Consider the following 24414-nt stretch of genomic DNA (forward strand, 5'->3'; position numbering starts at 1 on the left):
GTAGTCCATCAATGGTGCGGTTATGTTGCTCAATCGTAGAGTGAGTAAAATTCTTGAGATTTTGGAATGAATCCTCCCATGGTCTGGGTTGAGAGTAGTTCTGGTTCTGATTGTATAGTCTAAATGGGGGCTGAGAGGCTTGAGGATTTTGTGGAATTGGTGGAGCTGGAGTTGCTGGTCCGTTCTGTTGCAATCCTTGAGACCATGAAAAATTAGGGTGGTCTCTCCATCCAAGGTTATATGTGTTAGAGTATGGGTTGTAATTTGATGGCTTTCTCATTACACCTATGGCATTGGCTTGATCTGAGTATGAGTCATGGTCATGTGATTCTGTTGATTTAGCAGTCGATAACGATGCTATTTGTCGAGCAAGACCTTCAACCATCTCCTTGACTTCTTTGATTCCCGAAGTTGACTCGCCAATTTGAACCTCATTTACTCCCTTAATTCTTCTAGTATTCCGGAGTGATTGACTCCGTTGTTGGGAATTATCCGCTTGTCGTTGAAAGAACTCCCAAATCTCTTATGCACTTTTTGACATTAGCTCTCCTCCACTTGGTGCCATTAGCCATTCTTGCACATTCGGCAATAATCCCTCCAAAAAGTATTGACATTGGTGCCATTTCTCGTACCCATGATGTGGACACTTCAAGAGTAGCCCATTGAATCGCGCCCATGTTTCAAAAAACTGCTCATCTTCTCTCTGTGTAAACTCTAAAATTTCCCTGCGAATAGCATTGGTTTTATGCACTGGGAAATATTTATTCAAAAATTTCGTTACCATTTATTCCCATGATGAAATGCTATTAGCAGGTAATGTATTAAGCCATGAGCGAGCTCTATCCTTTAAAGAAAATGGGAATAGTCTAAGTTTAACATCATCGTTTGAAAAATTCTCGTATTTAAAAGTTTGACAAATAGCATGAAAATCATTCAGATGATTATATGGGTCCTCATTTTCTAAGCCATAGAATGTGGGGAGACAATTTAGCACACTAGGTTTTAGTTCAAAGCTCCTAACATCTACATTTGGGTATCTTATGCATGATGTGCTCAAATTAGCTAAAGGACTGAAGTAGTCCTTAAATGGCCTCTCCTGTGGTTGCAAATCCATTTTATTTTTAATTTGTTTGTGTGTGCGAAGTGTTTTTTCTAATTCAAGGTCTATAGGTTCAAGATTAGATAATAATGACCTACGACCATGCATGCAAAAAAAATAAAAATAAAGATGGGAACAAAACAAATAAAAATAAAGAAGAGGGAGAAATTACGATACTAACCTTATTGCGCTATTACAACCTTTCTATAAAAATACACAAAAATAAATACGTGAAATAAATTAACTAAAAATTAAATTAATAAAATAAAAAAAATTACAAAGAAAAATAAATTGAAAATTAAATTACAGAATTTTAAAGAAGAGAAAAAGAAAAGAAATACTAACCTTTAAATGTAGATTCACTTTTTTTTCTTTTTTTTAATAAAAAAATACAAGAAAACAAATAAAAGAAATTATTCACAAAAATTAATTCTATGAATTAAAATTACTTACCTCCCCGGCAACGGCGCCAAAAACTTGTTGTGCAAATTTTAATGTACTCGCAAGCGCATGAATCTATTGTAGTATAGATCAATAGTGACGAGTGTCGATCCCACGAGGAGGTAGATTTTAATTGTGTGTAGAATTAATTTTGTAAATGGGTGATTGGATTTGTGGTGGAAATGATTTGGAATATGCTAAAACTTAAATTAAAATGGCGAGAATAAATTCTAAAATTGAAATTGAAATGGCAATAATAAATTGAAGAGAATTCTATTGAAATGAAGCACTTGGGTATCCGGATCCGTATCAACATGCATCATGGGCTAAATAATCCGTATTAATGCCAATTAAATCATGAGGGGGGAATCCACACCTCATGAACCACGCTCTAATTAATATGGTGCTAAGGACTTATCGTGCCAAATAATAATAACCTTGTACTAGAGGGCCGGTGAAACCAAGGCGATACTAGACAAGATTAGTATTATTTGTCGACGAGAAGTCAAAACATCCACAAAAACTAGAGGGGAAGAGAAAATAAATTTACCAAATAAAGCCCATGACACATGTTGAGACTTCACCTTCAATCCAAGCTTGAAAGAAAATTAGCCACTCATAATTGAACTAGGGGCAAAATGATAATTTATTAAAATACGAAGAAAATACAAGATGGAGAAGGAGTTACAGAAAATAAATTCCAAAAATGGATTCGGAGATATCAAATTAGGGGGGGAAGGCCCCCTTTTTATAGATACATAGAGTAAATCATGGCCATCGGATTAAAAACAGTTTGCACGCTCAGGATTGCGCCACGTCATCAGTCAACAGTACGTGGTTTGACCACGCGGATGAACAGTAACACAGTTTGACCCGAGTTGAACAGTAACGCGGTTTGGTTGAAAATAATCCTGTGTGATGCATGTACTGTACGCGAGATTTTTCGTCCACTGATATGCTGTCACGTCACCATCAACAGTACATAAGAATTTTAGTCCAATAGGATCGTGACACCTCATCAGTCAATGCCACATCATTAGTCAATGCCACGTCATCGATCCGTCTATATGAACAGTGTCGTGAACAGTAACGTAGACAGTACCGTACACGTGAATAGTACCGTACATGTGAATAGTATCATTTTTCCTTTTATGCTCCTCCTAAGGTTTTCGACCGTCTTGAGTTCAAAAGTGATGTCCGTTTTGCCGTCTGATCTCTCGTTTATTGTGAAATGACTATAATGCCCCTAAAATACATAAAATACTTAATTAAAATAAAACACATGTAATTAAATCACAAGAAGGTTAAATACATAAAAGTAAGGGTTGTTAGTAAGACTTGAAATGTAAAATGATGGTTTTCTCCTTTATAAATATGCATTTTCTAACACTCAACAGTAGTATGTTACTGGACCAAAAAAGTGCATACGGTACATGCATATACACGGAATGACAACCCGGATGATGTGTTCTATCCAATCATAACTTGCCACATGTCGCAATCATGAGCGTCTAAATTGTTTTAATACAATGACCATGATTTACTCATTGTATCTATAAATAGGGAGCTCCCCCCTAATTTGGCACCCCTGAATTCATTTTTGAAATCTATTTTCTGTGATTCCTTCTCCATCTTGTACTTTCTATGTATTCTGTAATCCCCCCATTGTACTCCTAATTCAATTATGAGTAGCTAATTTTCTTTCAAGCTTGGGTTGAAGGCAAAGTCTCAAAATGTTCTATGGGCTTAATTTGGTAAATTTACTTTCTCTTACCCTCTAATATTTGTGGATATTTTGATTTTTTATCGACAGATAGTAATAATCTTGTCTAGATATTGCATTGGTATAACCGTCTCCCTAGTGCAAGGTTATTACTATTTGACACAATAAGCACTTAACACCATATTTATTAGAGTGGATTCATGAGAAGTGGAACCCCCCTCATGATTTAATTGGCACTAATAAGAAATATTAAGTCCATGGTGCATGTTGAGTGCAGATCCAGAGACCCAAGCACTTCATTTTAATAGTTTTCACTTTAATTTCTTCCCGCCATTCTAATTTAAATTTTAGAATAGTCTAAATCACTTTCACCACAAATCCAACCACCCACTTAGAAAATTAACTTTACAAGCAATTAAAATCCATCTCCTCATGGGATCGAGACTCGTCACCGTTGATCTATTATACAATAGATTCGTGCATTTACGAGTTCAATAAAATTTATAAAACAGTCTCAAGAAGGCCTTTCCATTTAAAAAAATCTTAATATGCAAATAATCGCAAATTATACTACCCTCTAAGCCATGAATTATATTGTCCTCTAGTAGAGGTGGCAAAAATACCCGCCCGGTCCGGACTCGGACCGTACCCGGGTGTTGCCAGCCCGGATATGAAGCCGGGTCGGTCTTGGGCATCACTTAATAAACCCGGAACCCAGATTTTATTAAAAAAATTATAAAATATATATTATTTTAAATATTTTATATTTATTTGACTCATTTATTATACATATATAAAGTTTTAAACACTTAAGTTTACATTTTCATATCAAATTTTATTAAAATAAATTTAAAACTTATAAAATTACCAAAAAATAAAAAATATATACACATAAGGCCCGGACTCGGACCGGTTGCATCCGGGCAAGGTCCGGTCATGGCAATACCCGGACCCGGCCTGGGGTTTTGCCATCTCTATCCTCCAGGCACAAATCATATTGCCCTATGAGCAGTGTGCAAATTATACTGCCCTTCGAGGCATGAATTATACTACCCTATGCGTAGTGTGCAAATAAGCACAAATTATATTGCACTCCGAGGCATTAATTATACAACCTATTGTGCAAATTTTATTGAACTCGCAAGTGCACGAATCTATTGTAGAATAGATCAATGGTGACGAGTGTTGATCCCATGAGGAGGTTGATTTTAATTATGTGTAGAGTTAATTTTCTAAGTGGGTGATTGGATTTGTGGTGGAAGTGATTTAGATTATCCTAAAATTTAAATTAAAATAAGGGGAATTAATTGAAGTGAAATCTATTAAAATGAAGCATTTGGGTATCTGGATCTGCATTAACATGCACCATGAGCTTAATATTCCTTATTAGTGTCAATTAAATCATGAGGGGGGTTTCCACTCCTCATGAACCACACTCTAATCAATACGGTGCTAAGGGCTTATCGTGCTAAATAATAAAACCTTGCACGAGGCAGCCGTTTATACCAGTGCAGTGTGTAGACAAGATTATTACTATCTGTAGACGAAAAGTCAAAACATCCACAAAAATCAGAGGGGAAGAGAAAGTAAATTTACCAAATAAAACCCATGGAACATGTTGAGATTTCATCTTCAACTGAAGCTTGAAAGAAAATTAACTACTCATAATTGAACTACGGGTAAAATGAAAATTTATTAAAATACATAGAAAATACAAGATGAAGAAGGGATTACAGAAAATGGAGCTAAAAAATGAATTTAGGGGTGTGGAATTAGGGCGAAGCCCCTTTTTTATAGATACAACGAGTAAATCATGGCCATTAGATTAAAATAATTTGAATGCTCAGGATTGCGCCACATGGCAAGTTCTGATCGGATAGAACACATCATTAGGGCTGCCATTCCATGTAATGTATATATCGTATGCACGTTTTTGGGTCCACTGACATACTGCCACGTCATCGGTCAACTCTACATAATCATTTTTGTCCAATAGGATCGCGACACATCAGCGGTCAATGCCATATAAGCAGTCAATGCCACATCATTAGTCCAATCAAATGCTGCCACGTCATCGGTCAATGCCACGTCATCGGTCAATGCCACATTATCGTGCCGTATATGTGAACAGTCTCGTGAATAGTATCATGAACAATACCATATGTGTGAACAGTACCGTATATGTGAGCAGTGTCATTTATCATTTTATGCTCCTAAGGTTTTTGACTGTCCTGAGTTCAAAATTGTTGTCTGTTTTGCTATCTGATCTCTCGTTCATTGTGAAATGACCATAATGCCCCCTAAAATACACAAAATACATAATTATAATAAACACACATAATTAAATTACAAGGGACTTAAATACATAAAAGTATGGATGTTAGTAAGACTTTGGAGTGTAAAATGACGATTTTCTCCTTTATAAATATACACTTTCTAATACTCAACACACCTCCCAACTAGTTTGTTGCTAGTCCTTCGCAAATAAAGCGAAAATAAAATTCAAACCCATAATGATTTTTTTTTTAAATTGTGTTTATTTAATCAGACGAATGATAGTAATCAAATAAAAATATAAGCATTATCTCTAGTCTAAAGAAACATCACCCTCACATCAACCATCCACATGCATTAGTCCAGCAGGCTTTGTCATAGCTATAGTAATCAATCCACTTTTAAGAATGACATGTCAAATCTCAAAATCTCACTGATAGTAGTGACACTCTCACAAAAAAATTAAACCCAATAAAAATAGTCACTCTAATGAATGGTAAATTGAGAGAAAATAATAAAGAAGTAATATCACATACTCTCACCAAGATGAAAGGAATATGCCCATAGCTTAGAAATAACATGATCTTTAAGTCAAACAAAATGCTAGTCAAACTAATGTATTTTTTTCTCTTTTTTTTAATTTCTTTTATGCATCACTACATCTTTTTAGCCTATATAACTAGCTTCTACTTCAGACTATAGATCTGTAAAATCAAGAAGGACTTTTATTAGGACGTAGCGTAGGCTAAGGACATGGCTAACAAAGGAGGGAAAATATGGAAAACAAAATATATGTTTGAGAAAAAGTAGAGATCTTTTGGAAATTACGGTGCATTTTGCTTATTTATTATTATTATTTTTTTCTTTTTCTCTTTTTCTCTTTTTTTTGAAACAACTTTTTTTGTATGGCACAACTTTACTGAACAAAATAATTATTTACATTTTTCTCAAACATAAATAGGTGATGAAACTTGTAAGACATCGGGTGATATTCCAAATCGGAGTGGGTCAAGATGATAAGTTGACAAAGAAAAAAAAATTTATATGAAAGATTCAAAAGAGTTGATTATAGATATTTCACAAAAGGGATGGTTAGAAAGGTTCAAACAAGTCAAATATGACATTTCCATCGACTTTTAGGGCTTTAAATAATCTTCCATATCTGCTAGTTAGATGGACCTTCAGATGTAGCAACACATTTTTTTTTCTTTTTTAAAAATTTTATTTAACCTTTTTTTTTGAGGATTAACTCAAAGGAAATCTAGAGATCATGTATAATATAATAAACTGATAAGCTGTATGAAGAATGGGCAAAAAGGGTTACTCTCCAAGAAAAATTACAGGCTTAAAAACTCATTTGGTATTCATTATGACATGTGCATTCTTTCAAGCAACTCATATTTGTCTCCGACATCAACATGTAGAGTAACAAACATGGCGTAACATCATTTAAGACCAAAGATAATACAAATACTAAAATTTAAAAGTCATCATGTCATTCAATGTTAAAAAAAAATCACAATTTTTTTTTGTTCAAACAACATTCTACCCCCCAACCTATTCTAAACATGAAAAGAAAATATGCATGCATAAAGGTGAAAATGATGCAGAAAAACTAATTAGAAATGTTACACTTAAAATGATAGAAAAAGAAAATGTCTAAAAATTTTTTTTTAACTAAGAAGATGCGTTTCTAGAGTCCCTGCACTTCATATTCAGCCATCTTCGACTCAAAAATTTGAAAGTGTATATTTATGAAGGAGAAATTAGAAAGAAGAAGTTATAAAATAAAAAAATTATTGTCAAAGCTTAATAAAGAAAAAGAAAATGTCTGGATTTTTTTTTTGTTTTTACTTCCAAACTAAGAAGATGTGTTTCTAGAGTCACTACACTCCATATTCAGCCATCTTCGACTCAAAAAGTTAGCCACGATTAGTCTCTACAACAAAAAATCAATAAAAACTTAACCAAGATTGAGACATTCCATAATTGTCAGCTATTCCCTCCCCCTAACCAGAACGAAATATTATCCTCAATGTTTTAAAAGAAAGAAATAGAGTTTAGAAGACATCACCTCGGTGTTGCAACATAGAAGAAAATACTTACAAGCGGAGAGTTAAATCTAATTTGCACTTCTTACTGTGGCTACTATTACCATTATTATTTGGATGCTCCAACACAAAAGTCCTGAGGTCTAGCTCTAGTCTATAGACTTATAACAGATCAAGTAGCACATTAGCAGTGTAAGCACAAATAAAAATATTTTTCGCTGTGGAAGGAATGAAATAGTTTTTTATTACATGGTTAAGAAATGTGATAAAGTCATCATAAAAGTTATTGATATTTAACAAATCGATGGGTTTCTGATGAATGTTCAGATGGGTCCAAGATGCTAATGTAATTAGTGCCTCCAGAGTTGCAAGATCTCTTGGTAGGAAAAAAAAATTAGCATGATTTATTATTTCAGTTATTCTCTCTTACATACCTAAGACGACTAACTCTTCTCTAGTTGGTGAGTCAGACAAACAGCCCAAAGGTTTTAGGTTTCTTGGGATGATGCCTAACACTTGGCTCCCTCTGACATAAGCAGTTTCTAAGACTAATTTTGATAACCCTCGGTCACCTCCTCCATATACCAATTGTAATTTCCTTGCTGTTATACTTTGATCAAGATCTATGGCTGTCTCAACAAACTCTTTATATTTGTCATAGTTAAACCAAGGGAGCACATAAATGTTCTTGAATTGTTTATTGGGAGTAGCTGCAATTGGGATAATTCTAAAAACTAATTTTTGAGTGCTTTAAAAATTTCATATTTAAGGATCTTGGTGACAGTGGGTCACAGTTATGTGTGAGGTAGCATGTTTTTGTCAATTAACGCGTAAAGCACATGGCTCGAGAGTAAAAAAAGAAACAGTAAAAAGGAAAAAACAAACAATGATAAAATAAAATTATTAAAGACAATAATGCAAATAATAAAATAACAGTGAAGTAAAATGATATTTACAAGTAGTTGTGACTGTGGCTCACATCTTCCTCTAGTTTTACGTCTAGAAACGGCTTGAACGCCCTCTATGAGTCGAGGATAGGCTTCCCATCCAGTTTTCTTATAAACTGGCAAACAGGGTTGTTTATAGTTAGATTCCCGAGACTATATCGTTCATACTCTTTTTGGAATAATGGCCATAATTGGAGAATTGCTCCTTGTACGTATCCACTGGGATGCGTTTCAAGAGACAAAAGGATATCATCCAATGACTCCTTATTCAAGCCATTCCTAATGAATTGAATCTTGTCTTCCCTGTTATCAGACACCATTCCTAAAGAACATGGATTTTTTTTTGCATCTCATTCTGGCATACTTATGACAAGCAACAGAAAGTTTTTGAGCTATTCTTTTTCTTGCATAACTTCCTTTACCACAACCAGGCATGTATGCAATAAATTTAGGAGGCAACTCACCTACCAATCATACTTTGGTCTCGATAACCAGCAGATGTCAGCAGGTATGTTATTCCTCATAAGTAATCGCATGCATTCGGATCGAGCTTTATAGATTGTAAGGAGGGCATTCTGAGGAAGTGAAGGAAATCTATTGTGAAGCTTTACTAAAATCTCATTTCTATCCGTACTTTCGCCTTAAAATATCAGTTATTATGGGAAACTAAAGTAACCGACTTGATTATCACGGAGTATCGTTATCCGCCACTTAACTGGGGTAACAAACTAAAGCACACAAACAAAGTAACAAACTAAAACATACAAAGAAAATTACAATCGTCCTCTTATTGAATTTACCTTAAGCTCCAACTAGATGTCGTAGATACCTCCCTCAATTTCTCTGAGTTGTTTTTCTAAAGCCTCAACATTGGATACTAACTCTAGTGGTTGTAGATTCCAAATATGATATATTTTACAAAATTGAATCTGGCTTCTGAGATGATATTTTACACATTGAAGTTGTCTAAGAAGGTCTAAGAGGATCTGTCTAGCTGAAGCACTCATGATTAACAATGATAAAAGAAAACTTACTGGTTAAACAATTACACTTATGCAAAAATAATTTCAATTAGCAAAAGAATAGTAAAAAGAAAAAAAGAAAAAAAATCAAATCAAATCATCGAAAAGAAAGAAAAATCTCAATTCAAATTTGGTGGGTCACTTAAATTTATTTCGGTATCCTTTCCTTGTGGTTGGTACTCTAGATATGGCTTTAATCTTTAACTATTAACTTTAAAAGTGACACCATTCTTTGGATCCTTAATTTCAATTACTCCATGTGGAAAAACAATATGAACAATAAAAGGGCTAGACCATCAAGAGCATAACTTACCTAGGAATAAATGCAAGCGAGAATTGAATAAAAACACTTTTTGACCTAGGGTGAAAGATTTTCTCAAAATTTGCTTGTCATGAAAGACTTTCATTGGCTGCTTGTAAATCTTGGCAGTTTCGTATGCATCATTGTAAATTTCTTCAAGTTCTGCCAGCTGTAATCTTCTTTCTGAGCTAGCTTGCTGCATGTCAAAGTTAAATTTCTTAATGGCCCAGTACACACGATGTTTGAGTTCTATAGGTAAGTGGCAAGCTTTTCCATACACTAACCTGTAGAGTGACATCTCAATCGAGGTCTTGAAAGTCGTTCTATATGTCTATAATGCATCATCGAGTCTCAATGACCAATCTTTTCTGTCTGGCCTCACCGTCTTTTCTAATATGTGCTTTATTTCTCGATTGGAGATCTTGCCACTTTGTGAGTGATGGAATCAAAAGAGCTTTGAATGATTTTTTACAAACGTGGGCACCACCATAACTGATTATTGCTCGAGGGAATCCAAAGCGTGAAACAATGTTGCTTTTCGAAAATCTTATCACTACCTTGTGATCATTGATTCTACATAGAATTGCTTCTACCCATTTCGATGCGTAGTCAACAGCAATCAATATGTATTGATGGCCAAAATAATGGGGAAATGGTCCCATGAAGTCGATAGTGGCATTATATTCCTTCGTGTAATGCTCCTCATTTGACACCTATCACATGAAAGCAAAAAGTGTAAGCATCTCGAAATACAGTTGGCCAATAGAAACCACATTGTAAAACTTTAATAGCTGTTTTCTTAGATCTGAAATGGCCTCCACAAGCTTGTTCATGGCAGAATGAAAGGATATTTAGAAATTCACTTTCTAGGACACATCCTCTGATAATTTGATATGTACAATACTTGAACAGATAAGGATCATCCCAAAAGGAATTCTTTATTTTCATAAAAAAATTGGCTTTGTCCTGCTTAGTCCAATGCTTTGGAAGTTGACCTATAACAAGATAATTAATTATATCAGCATACCATGGTAATACTTCCACACTCATCAATTGTTCATCTAGAAATGACTCATTCAATGTTAATGGTTCTGTAATTGTGTCAAATTGAGACGAGAGAGATGGTCAGTTACAACATTTTATGTGCCTTTTTTATCTTTTTGAATTTTCAAGTCAAATTCCTACAAAAGTAACATCTAACGAATTGGTCTAGCTTTTGTATCTTTCTTTGTGAGAAGATATTTAAGAGCAGCATGATCTGTGAATACAATTATTTTACAACCAATGAGATAAGATTAAAATTTCTCTAATGCAAACACTACTGCTAGCATTTCTTTTTCAGTGGTTGAATAGTTCAACTGTGCATCATTCAATGTCATATTATCATAGTAAATAAAATGGGGAATTCAATCAAGTATTTATCCTAATACTGCTCCCACTACATAATCAGATGCATCACACATGAGCTCAAATGGTAAGTTCCAGTTTGGGGGCTGAATGATGGGTGATGATGTCAACAACTGCTTTAGTTTTTCAAATGCCACAAGAAATGAATCATCAAAGATAAAAGGTACATCCTTAGCAAGTAGATTGCATAAGGGTCTAGAAACTTTGCTAAAATATTTAATGAAACGTCTATAAAAACCAGCATGCCCAAGGAAAGATCTTACTTCTCTTACTGTTTTAGGTGGAGGAAGATTGGAAATGAGATATACCTTGACTTTATCAACCTCAATACCTCTGCTCGAAATAATGTGACTGAGAACAATACCTTATTTTACCATAAAATGGTACTTCTCCCAATTTAAGACCAAGTTCTTCTCTATACATATTTGCAGAACTAGTGTTAGATAATGTAAACATTGATCGGATGAATCACCAAAAATAGAAAATTCATCCATAAAGACTTTAAGGAATCGTTAAACCATATCAGAAAAATACTTAACATGCATCGTTGAAATGTAGTCGGTGCATTACATAATCTAAATGACATTCTCCTATGTGCAAAAGTGCGAAAAGGGCAAGTGAAAGTGGTCTTCTCTTGATCTTTTAGTACTAGGGAATCTAATTATACCCTGTGTAGCCGTTTAGAAAGCAATAAAATTCATGACATGCTAATCTATCAAGCATTTGATCGATAAATGGTAAAAGAAAATAGTCTTTACGTGTGACAGAATTCAACTTTCTATAATCAATGCATACAGGCCACCCTGTAGTCACTCTAGTGGGTATCAATTCATTATCAGCATTGGTAACTACTGTGACTCCTGACTTTTTAGGGACAATTGAACAGGACTGGCCCATGAACTATTAGAAATTGGGTAAATGGTACTTGTGTCTAATAGTTTAAGGACTTCAATTCTAACAACTTCTTTTATGTTAGGATTTAATCGACGTTGCATTTCCTAGTAGGTTTAACATTTTCATCAAGGTGAATGTAATGCATGCAGTCTACTGGGTTTATACATTTTATGTCGGCGATGGTCTATTTTAATGCTCATTTGTGCTCTTTTAAAAATTCCAACAACTAATGTTTTTGTTCGTCATTTAAGGTTGATGAGATGATTACTGGTAGAGTGTTTTCTTCTCCCAAGAACGCATATTCCAAAGTGTTGGGTAATGGTTTGAGCTTGAATTTTGGTGGGGATTCTGATGATGGGCTGGGTTTCTTTCCTGATGGTGCTAGTTGTTCAACTCTTAACTTTCATTTATTAGTATCCATGGATGGTGCTAAGTCAAGTAGGGCATTGACCTCATCGACTTATCTGGCAATATCAAAATCCAAACCAAAGTAAGTTAAACATGTTTGTAAATGGTCATACTAAGGTTTGAAAGAAAAGTATCATCAACTATTTCTTCTATTAAATTCACATCAACAATTTCATCATCTGCATTGTAAGGTTGTTTGGCAATGTTGAAAATATTTAGCTCCATAGTCATGTTGCCAAAGGAGAACTGCATATTTCCAATCCTGCATTGAATGTGAGAATCGGCAGTTGCCAAGAAAGGTCGGCCTAGGATAATGGAAATGTGCTTCCTTGAATCCTGGACTGATTGAGTGTCAATTACAATGAAATCAATAGGAAAATAAAACTTGTATACTTGGATAAGCACGTCCTCCACAATACCACGAGGGATTTTCATGAATCGATCTGCAAGTTGTAACACCACTGGAGTTGGATGTAATTCTCCCAGTCCAAGTTTCATAAATACTAAGTAGGGTAACAGATTTACACTAGCTCTTAAATCTAACAAAACATTCTCAATTGTATGGTTCCCTATACTACACAAGATAAGGGGGGAGCCTGGGTCTTTGTATTTTAGAGGAATTTTTTGTTGGAGTATAGAACTAACGTTTTCTATTAAAAAGGCCTTCTTTTGAACGTGAATGTTTCTCTTTTTAATATAAAAGTGTTTAAGAAACTAGGCATAAGATGAGACTTGTTTTATAGCATCAAGCAAAGTGATGTTAACACTTACCTGTTTGAAGATTTAAAAAATCTCACTTGTGGATTTTTCCTTCTTTTCTTTTGCTAACCTCTGAGGAAAATGAGCTTTAGGCACGTATTCTCGTGGGTTGGTTTCTTCTTTCTCCTCTGATGATGAATCCTCGGCATTCACAGGTACAATTTGAGTTGTTTTTGTCACCAGCATCTTTACTTTGTTGTCGACTTCTTTTCCTTTTCGCAAGGTTTTGACGACTTTGACCTCTCTATGTTGTTGTGGTGAACAGGTATTTACTTCATGCACTCCTTTAAGATTAGGCACTGATTGACTTGGGAATTTGCCTTTCTCAACAATTATTGCCAAAGTTTGAATTGAAGAAGCAAGTTGTCCCACTATCTTCTCGAGGTTTGAAACTGATTGGGCTTGTGAGTTGAAGCCTACTCTCATCTCATTTCGTAGTTCATTAATGGTGCGATTATGTTGCTCGATCATGGAGTGAGTAAAATTCTTGAAATTCTGGAATGCATCCTCCCATAGTCTGGATTGAGAGAAATTCAGGTTCTGATTGTATGGTCTAAATAGTGGCTGAGAGGCTTAAGGAACTTGAGAAATTGGTTGCATTGGTGGAGCTGGAGCTGCTGGTCCATTCTGTTGGAATCCTTAAGACCATGAAAAATTGGGATGGTCTCTCCATCCAGGAAATACCTTCAACCATCTTTTTGACTTATTTAATTTCAGAACTTGACTCGCCAATGTGAATCTCATTCACTCCCTTAATTCTATTAACATTCCTGAGTGATCGACTCCGTTGTTAGGAATTATCCGCTTGTCGCTAGAAGAAATCCCAAATCTCTGATGCATTTTTTGACATTAGCTCTCCTTTACTTGTTTTAATTAGTCATTCTTACACATGCGGCAATAATCCCTCCAAAAAGTATTGGCATTGGTGCCATTTCTCGTACCCATGATGTGGACACTTCAAGAGTAGCCCATTGAATCGCTCCCATGCTTCGAAAAATTGCTCGTCTTTTCTCTGGATAAACTCTGAAATTTCCCTGCGAATAGCATTGGTTTTATGCACTAGGAAGTGTTTATTCAAAAAATTTGTTACCATTTGTTCCCATGATGTAATGCTATTAGCAGGTAATGTATTGAACCATGAACGAGCTCTATCCTCTAAAGAAAATGGGAATAATCTAAGTTTAACATCATCATCTGAAAAATTCTCATATTTAAAAATTTGACAAACTGAATGAAAATCATTCAGATGATTATATGGGTCTTCATTTTCTAGGCTATAGAATGTTGGGAGACAATTTAGCACACTAGGTTTTAACTCAAAACTCCTAGCAGCTACATTTGGGTATCTTATACATCATGTGCTCAAATTAGCTAAGAGACTGAAGTAGTCCTTAAATGGCCTCTCATGTGGTGCTGGTTTTGGTTGTTGTTGCAAATCCATTTCACTTTTATCTTTAATTACAACGTGTATGTGTGTGCGAAGTGCTTTTTCCAATTCAAACCTTATCACTTTTATCTTCGACCATGCATGCAAATAATACAAAAAGAAATGAGAACAAAATTAATAAAAATTAAGAAGAATGAGAAATTACGATACTAACCTTATCACGTTGTTACAACCTTGCAATGAAAACACACTAAAAAAATAAGTGAAATAAATTAACTAAAATTAAAATAAATTAATAAGATAAACAAAAAAATTACAAAGAAAAATAGCTTGAAAATTAAATTACAGAACTTTAAAGAAGAGAGAAAAAATAAAAGAAATTCTTACCTCAAAATTGAAGATTCACTTTTTTTTAAATAAAAAAAAATTACAATGAAACAAACTTTATTGAACTCACAAGTGCACGAATCTATTGTAGAATAGATCAATGGTGACGCGTGTCGATCTCATGAAGGATGTGGATTTTAATTATGTGTAGAGTTAATTTTCTAAGTGGGTGATTGGATTTGTAGTGGAAGTGATTTAAATTATCTTAAAATTTAAATTAAAATGGCGTGAATAAATTGAAGTGAAATCTATTAAAATGAAGCACTTGGGTATCTGGATCTGCATCAGCATGCACCATGGGCTTAATATTCCTTATTAGTACCAATTAAATCATGAGGGAGATTTTCACTCCTCATGAACCACACTCTAATCAATATGGTGCTAACGGCTTATCGTGCCTAATATTAATAACCTTGCACTAGGGAGCTGACTATACCAGTGCGGTATCTAGATAAGATTATTACTATTTATCGACAAAACGTCAAAACATCCACAAAAATCAGAGGGAAAAAGAAAGTAAATTTACCAAATAAAGCCCATGAAACATGTTGAGACTTCACCTTCAACGCAAGCTTGAAAGATAACTAGCTACTCATAATTGAACTAGGGGTAAAATGAAAATTTATTAAAATACGTAAAAAATACAAGATGGAGAAGGAAATACAGAAAATGGATCTAAAAAATGAATTTCGGGGTGTCGAATTGGGGGGGAGCCCCCTTTTGTACATACAATGAGTAAATCATAGCCATCAGATTAAAACAATTTGGACGCTCAGAATTGCGCCACGTGGCAAGTTCTAATTAGATAGAACACATCATCAGGGCTGTCATTCCATGTAATGCATGTATCGTATGCACGTTTTTTGATCCACTGACAAACTGCCACGTAGGCTTGGCAAAATCTGGGTCCAATTCGGGTTTTGGTGTTGCCCAGGACCAGACCGGATGAGTGAAACTCAAGACCGGACCCGGGTTAAAACACGATTTTTTCGAGTGCGGTCCGGGCTCAAGCCCAGCACTCGTTAGGCCTGGGTTTTTTATCCGGATTTCTAAGCCCGCATGTGATAAATTCAATTTTTTTCTTCAATTTTTTCTTTCATTTCTCTAACAATGCAAATTTTTAAAAAAGAAAATAGTCAAATACAAATATATAACATACTAACAATGCAAATTTTACACAAATAATAAATAAAAATTATTTCAATATACTTTCTAATACCTAAATTCATTCAATTTCTAATCTAAACTCATTCAATCTATATAAAAAAAAAATTAAATTCAACAACATAATAAATCTAAATAACATCCAACATATCATAAATTCATAATTATATATTTATATATAATATATAATATATGATATATTTATATTTTCTTTTTTAATTTATTAAGAAACCGGGTCCAGGTCCAGGTTTCGGGTTTTTGGTGTTAAGCCCGGACTCAGGCCCGGAAATGTCCGGGTTTGAGAATTTCAAACCCGAATCCGGTTTTTTTGTGTATGCGGTCCGTGTATTGTCCGGACCGGATTGCCCGGGTCCGGTCCGAGTGGGCTTTTTTGACACCCTTACTGCCACGTCACCGGTCAACTCTACATAATCATTTTAGTCCAATAGTATCACGACACATCATCGATCAACACCAACTCATCAGTTAATGCCACATCATTCGTCCAATCGAATGCTGCCACGTCATCGGTCGGTGTTACATCATCAGTTAATGCCACGTCATCGTACCATATATGTGAATAGTGCCGTAAATAATATCATGAACAATACCGTATGTGTGAACAATACTGTATATGTAAACAGTGACATTTATTCTTTATGCTCCTCCTAAGGTTTTCGACTGTCCTGAGTTTAAAATTGTGAAATGAACATGATGCCCCTAAAATACATAATTATAATAAAACACACATAATTAAATTACAATGGACTTAAATACATAAAAGTATGGATGTTAGTGAGACTTAGAGTATAAAACGACGATTTTCTCCTTTATAAATATACACTTTCTAACACTCAACACTCCCCTATGAGTAGTGTGCAAATAAGCACAAAGTATATTGCCCTCATAGGCATGAATTATATTGCCCTATAAGTAGTGTGCAAATAAGCACGAATTACAATACCTTTTGAGGCACGAATTATACTATAATATGAGCAGTGTATAAATAAGCATGAATCATGCTGCCCTTTGAGGCACGAATTATACTGCCATTCAAGGCATAACTTATACTACCTTATGAACAATGTACAAATAAGCACGAATTATTTTGCTTTCCGAGGCACAAATTGTATGACCCTCTAAGCCATGAGCAAGTAAGCACGAATTACACTGCCCTCTAGGCCATATGCAAGTAAGTATGAACTATACTACCCTCTAAGCAGTGTGCGAATATGCATGAACTATATCGCCCTTTGAGTTATGCATGGATATCGCAAGTTATTGCCATCTAAGCAGAAGTGCAGATAATCATGAGTACTTACCGTCTGGTCTGCGTGTAGATAATCGTGAATTATTGCAATCATGAGTAGAAGAATGGATAATTGTGGATTATTCCCATTTGAAAAAAATTGCAAACACGAATTGTTCATACTTGAGTAAGATGATGCATGAATTATTGCCACAGGAATACTGTGCCGATTAAAAACAAATTATTGCAACCAGAATAATATGCTAACTAAGCACAAATTATCACCATATGAGTAAATATATGGGTAATTACAAGATGTTCCTTTTGAAAGTGTGCATGTATGGACAAACCATATTGCCAGTAAGTAAAAGTAAACACTTTCTAGGCAAATGTTTAAGTAAGCACAAATTATACCTTCCAAGCAATGCGAAGTAAGTATGACCATATTATCGTATGTCAAAAGTGCAAAAAATCATGAATCATTGTTGTATATCCAACGTGTAGATAATCATCAATTATTGCCATATGAGTAGATGTACAAACAATTGCGAGTCTTCCTACCCAAAAAAAGTTCAAACACACACGCATTACTCACTTGTGAACAAGATAAGCACGAATTATTGTCATTTAAGCAAGAAGTGCAAATAAGCATGCAAAGTGCAAATAAAGCATGACTAATCACCATTGTAATAATGTGCCAACTAGGTACGAGTTATTCCAATTAGAATATTGTGCTAATTAAGCACAAATCACCATTATCAAAATGATGTGTAGATAGTATAACTAATCGCCATCAGGATAATGTGCTAGCTAGGCACGAATTATTGCAATTAGAATAAAGTGTTGATTAAGCACAAATTGTCACCATCAGAATAATGTCTGACTAGGCATGAACTGCTGTAATTAGAATAATGTGTTGATTGTGCATAAATCATCACCATCAGAATGAAATGCAGAATAAGTACAAATATCACCATCAGAATAATGTGTGGGTTAAATATGAATTGTCATCATCAAAATAATGTGACGACTAAGCATAAATTATCACCATCAGAATAACATGCCAATTAAAATAGTGTAGATGAAGCACAAATTATTACCATCGGAGCAAAGTGTAGATAAAGCACGAATTAACACCATTGGAATAAAGTGCTTTCAAGTACGAATAACTACCAATTACACAAAATTGCATTCAAGCAAGATTGCGACCTATGCAATTTTAGGTGAGTGATTCCTATCTCTCCAGAACGATTACATGTAAGAGCCAATCAAGTGATCATACATTGATTTTATGCATAATTCATTAAGTCCCCTTTGGAATTAAGGTGTTGTAGCTTTTAAGCTACAGTTGCTGTGGAAAAAGCTATAAATATTAAACAAAAGTTAATAATACATAATAAATATAAATTTTAAATAATAATTTGGACAAAATTATTAAACATATAATAGATTTTCTATTATACAAGTGAAAAATCATATCAAAATAGGTTTCAAGCTACAGTAGCCAGTGTTTACCAAATACTTTAGTGTTGTAGCTTAAAAGTTAAAGCTGTCCAATCTCAATCTCAAGCACACCCTTAGGCAATTCAACTTGCCTCAAGACAAAGCTATGCAATTGCCAAAAAAAATTGCCACCAAGGGAAAAATAATTAACATGAGACAAGTGTGCTGATAGACTATTACAAATGTGAAGAATTGCTCCATAAGAAAGAAATATGTTGAAGTTGTATAATCAGTCTTTGCAAATCAGATCATCAAAATGGACAACAAGGCAAAGACAAAAGTTACAAAACAAAAATGGCCTACATAATGGGTATAAACGTCTTCATTTAGAAAGAAAACATAAAAATATCCTTCAAAGTGATTTCTTCCCTAAATTCAGTAACATTTGTCGATTAAAAAGTGCCCAAGTAAGGGTCTAACAATACTTTTTGAGAAAACGATTGAGTTACCCAAGCATGAAAGCATACCACTTAAGCATACCTACAAGCTGTCTAACATATTGATGTTTAGCAAAAGACTACACCTGATGCAGCTTGCCTCTAGAGTACTACAACTGATGTTGTCTCATAATAAAAAGGCTACATCATATGCATCTTAACTCCATCATACTTCATCACTCGCTCTTAAACAATAAAACTTCTAATATCGCCGTCAAATCTTTTATCTTGTTAAGAAGTTGCTGCAATCAATATCTTCAAAAGGGCTATAACTTATAAAGCTTTATTAAATGCTGGAATAAACTCGGTAATGCTCCAAAATCTCCTAAAAGTAACTTAAGTTCAAGCAATAAGAAATCTTTCTCCTCTTAGATTTGAAAGGTACAAAGGAAGAATTGTGAAAAATAAAATGTCACCTTAAAAATGAGTGTAGGCACATATTTACTAGTTAGTTCATAAAATAAGACTTCTGAATTTAAAAACTCTTTTCATGAACTAGAGTATGTGTTGACATGGAAATTTGTCATTTGTACCACCTGAGGTGGTTAGGATCACCAACGAAGAAATTAGGATCCCTCAAAGGCAAGAAAAAATATCACCAGGCAGTTAATAAGGACGCCTCCATATAAGAAACAAGGAACTGTTGATCTAGGCCATGAATTGGTCAAAGACAATAAGCCAACATGGCAAAAACATAAGGACGGGTTTATTAATAGAAGAGAATCACAGAAACACAATAAAAATGGATGAAGAAGTTGAATATCAAGCTATCAAGCACACAGAAGTAGAGGCACGACACCCACTCTTAAAAGCATGGTCCACTTTCTTCTCAAAGTGATCCTAAGGATCGAATTATGCCATCTATGTCGTCATCTCATGACTTCTTAAAAAATAGGGGGTAAAGTCAATAGCTCCTCACATTCACCAAAATAAGGGACCTACTCTCCTAAAAATACGGTATACTATAAATACTTCATTACTCTATCAAAGAAAGGTAAGTGCACTCGAATTCTAATTTTAATATTCAACTTGAATTGTCCAACCACTAACTTTAGCATCAAAGTAGGATTGCTAGAAGCCCCATTTTTTGCCCTATTTTTTTGCTTTTTGTTTGTTATTGTATGTGCAAGTATACCTCTTCTGTTTGCCTTCTTTATCAACACTTGAGGAAATCTCCTCATTTCAATCTGAAGTGTCCTGCAAGCCTCCTTTAATGCCTCCTTTGGCCATTTTTTCTTCTTCTATTAGAGCCAAAATATCATTGTTCACCATGAACGACTCCAAGTATGGGGCCTCGAATTGAGGAGTATGATTGCCTGAGCTTGCTGATCACTTTGTTCTTAAGTCTCCTAAGTAATCCTTTTCTCTAAACATAGCTCATCTTCCAACTCCTTTTTCTCTCATGTGAACCTCACAAAGATAAGTGAGACCCTGCACTCAACGATGTTCACTTGCCAAGATTTGTTATAATTCAAATTCAAATGACTATAAAATAAAGAAAAAATACAATGGTATAAGAAATAAAGGGTTGATGTCATACTCAAGAAAAAAGAAAATATCATGAGTGGTGAGTTCAGAAAGAATGCCACAAAATGAAATCTTAATAAATTCTGAAAGTTCTTTAAAGATCCAAAGAGAAACGCTCTTACTATTATTATAAACTCTCATCTAAAATTCCTAATAAGATTACATGGGTTTATATAGTTATATTTACTAATGGAATAAGGTTTTCCTTATTACTAAATATAACCTAAAGTAAAGAAATAAAAGATCCTAAAATTAAAAAAATAAATAAAAGATCATACTTCTAAAATAAATTAGGAAAGAAAGATTTTGCCTTTTTTTAAATTGCCTAATGCCTTGTTTGTCATTCATCCAACTCAATCCCAATCAAAATTATAAGCTTGAATAATATTGGCAAAGTATTGATTATGTTGAATACTTATTTTAAATAGAATAGTGTCATGGATAAGGCATGAATTTCATATGTGCTCAATTAATCTGATTAATGCTTCCTTCATTTTATTGGTTCTTACCTTTATCATTAGACCTCCACGGATACTTAATGGATCTTGTGAAGCTTAATCAACATGGTCCTCATCGTTCTCAACCTTGTACCTTGGTGTGTGCAATCTCTAATGCTATGGGTGTTGATAACTCTATGAAATGAGAGTTATTATGACACTTTTAGACTTAAGTCATGATTACTTAGAGAGTAAATGACATGTTTTTATTGTATTTTAGTAATGTTTTGCATAAACATCCATTTTAGTTTACTTCTAATAAGTTTTATTTGATTTATAATAAATTGTGTGCTCATATGAATAATTATAGGTGACCGGAAGCAAATTGCGAAGAAGAAATGCGGCTACAATAGGCTTATAAAGATAAGGAAAGAACTTGGTTAGAGATGAATTGAAACAAGTCTGAAACAGTGCAGATGCTAAAGTTGTTGCTGTAGCAATCCTAGGGCATTGACAAAAAAGATTTCGCGCGAGATATTTTGAAGATTGCGATCTAAAGTTTCTTAAACTAGAAGATGCGCTCCCTAAGCTTTCGGTTGCCCTAATTTTCAACTATAAAAGGAGTAAACACACAAGAAAAAATGAAGGGCCTTTATTAGAGAGAATAAGATAAATAAAACAAGAGAAAATAAATATCAAGAGAGAAAATTGGTGATTGCAACAAAGGATTCAAGAACATCGAGTGGATCTTACTCTTATTTCTTGTTCTCTTGTTTTTACCTTGTTATGATGAATTGTTTGATGGTTGAAACTATTTTGCTTATTATTTTATCGCAAATTATGAACTAAATTTACTTGTGGTTGAGTGATAAACAAACTTGATGGTTAATTGACTAATATTCTGTGTTGCTGCATGTTTGCTACAGCATATTGTTATGATAATACTTATTTCAATTCACTATTTTGACTGACCACCTATTTAGTGATACTAGTTAAGAAAGAGCCTAAAAAAAGATAGACTTAGTGGAACATATTAGAGTAATACTTGGTTTTAGATTGGGTTTCCTAAGTTGGGTTTAACTTGATTCGAAAAGGGCCATGTTTAATCTAAAATTAGTGATGAACTAGATATAAGAATTCACCATGTAGGGTAATTAGAATCTAAAACGTGTAATGATATATCTTATGTTAGCATAATAATTGGTGACTGTTAAGTTACATTTAGATATAAGACATCTAACATGCGACAGCTGATGATACATAAGGATTTTGCCCAATGTTGTAGCAAATGTTGTAGCAACCGAACCAAACATTAAAAAAATAGTCAAAAACCATTAAGTGAGTTTAATCACTCAACTACTCCATTCCCCTTGGTTACATTCTTGTATTTGCTGTGATATTTTACTTTATTGCGTTTTTCTTATTACATTTTTATTTTAATTAGTTTATTAGTTTAAGAATTTATTTTAGGGATATTATCATTCGTATATCCTATCTAGGGTGAAAGTATTAGACAAAGATGAAAGAATTAAGAATGAAAGAGCTCTTACTGCCGAACTGTTGAAAGAATTGCTGGGGAGACTGTTGCTGTAGTAACACCAGAACATGTTACTGTAAGGAGGCTGTAAGAATTGAGTGATGAAAAGGAGATCGAGGATGAGCAGGATGATAAGCCTCTAGTTGCAGTGTTTCCAAGCAAGGACAAGGAAAAAGTTCTAACTGATGAAGAATCTAACGACGATCAAGATAATATTGATGCAGAAATTGAAACAGCTACTATGAGGGCTACAACAACTGTTGCAGAAAAGAAGATTTTGCTGGACATTATTGCTCAAATCACATCAGGGGAACCTGCTACAACAACACCTACAACAACCACTACTCAGAAACCTCCCCTCAAATCTCCTTCCCAAACTCCCAAGGTATCCAGCAAGTGCAAAAGGGCACAACCCTCTAGAGATGTTGCAGTAATGCACGCATCAGAAGAACTAGAGACTAAGAGAACAAAGTTTGATCAGCCCGCATCTTAGGAAGCTGCTAAAACCCCCATTCACCAACCAGTCCAGCAAGAAAAAGAAGAAATCGAGTGCCGCAACACGCATCTTACCAAGAAAGAGTGTCCAAGGTGGAGCCTAGCAGCAGTGACTCTGCTTCACCAGTGCTACAGCATAGCCCTCTAACAACGGACTACCCCTTACCAGCCAGTTTACTTTAATTATTTCTAAAAATTTTCTTTTATTTAGATATCTTTTCTTATATATTTTGCATGTCTTTTTATTTCGTCTATGCTTGTTTATCGTTATTTGGTTTTATGTGCATGTAAGGACACAACACCTCTCAAGTTTGGGGGGTGTTGTGTTATAATGCATTGTGTTTGTGTTGTGCATTATGTGAATCTCTGTTATCTAGTATTTGTGTATGAATTGAAAAACTTAATGAAGATAAATTGAGTGTTGTTCAATATTTATGACTGCCAATTAAGGATAGTTTATAGATGGAGGTTGAAATTTTGTCCCAACACTTGAGCTTTGGTTGAATTTTATGAGAATGTAGTAGTAGAGCCAGGAAAACTAAAAAGGGTATAAAATATTTCAAGTTTGAAGGAAATTTTTTGTTGAACTGTGCTTGTTATGAAATAAAATTATGCTCCAACAGTTTAAGTTGTTGAGTAACCAGGGCTAAGTATGCACCTCATATGCAGACTTGAGTCTAAAAGCAACAAGAGTTATGAGCATTGTTGTAGCAACGAAAAAAAGAGGTCCTCTATTTAGGATATTGAATAGTCACGTCTGTTCATGAGCCTCATGTTCAGCCTAGAGTTAAAGGTGTCTATATATAAGATTATGTTGTGAGTATTGCTACAGCAACTCTAACATGTACTTTGAGTGAGTAATTGGGTATCGTCATTACAAGTGATAGGCATTCACATGAAAGCTCAATGTACATTGAAGGGTTTGACTAAAAAAAAAATTAAGGATGATTGCTGTAGCATAGTTT

At 34.4% G+C, this 24414-nt stretch overlaps 2 non-coding genes across 2 annotated transcripts; both read left to right on the forward strand.

Moving 5' to 3' along the window:
• Positions 1-629: 629 nt before the first annotated feature.
• LOC112095469 lies at positions 630-733 on the forward strand. The gene has a single exon (XR_002903830.1). It is a non-coding gene; the product is annotated as a small nucleolar RNA R71 (small nucleolar RNA).
• Positions 734-14264: 13531 nt separating this feature from the next.
• LOC112101615 lies at positions 14265-14368 on the forward strand. Its single transcript, XR_002907640.1, has one exon. It is a non-coding gene; the product is annotated as a small nucleolar RNA R71 (small nucleolar RNA).
• The last annotated feature ends 10046 nt before the right edge of the window (positions 14369-24414 follow it).

Source organism: Citrus clementina, unplaced genomic scaffold, assembly GCF_000493195.1.
Source record: "Citrus clementina cultivar Clemenules unplaced genomic scaffold, Citrus_clementina_v1.0 scaffold_9, whole genome shotgun sequence".
Taxonomy (NCBI): domain Eukaryota; kingdom Viridiplantae; phylum Streptophyta; class Magnoliopsida; order Sapindales; family Rutaceae; genus Citrus; species Citrus x clementina.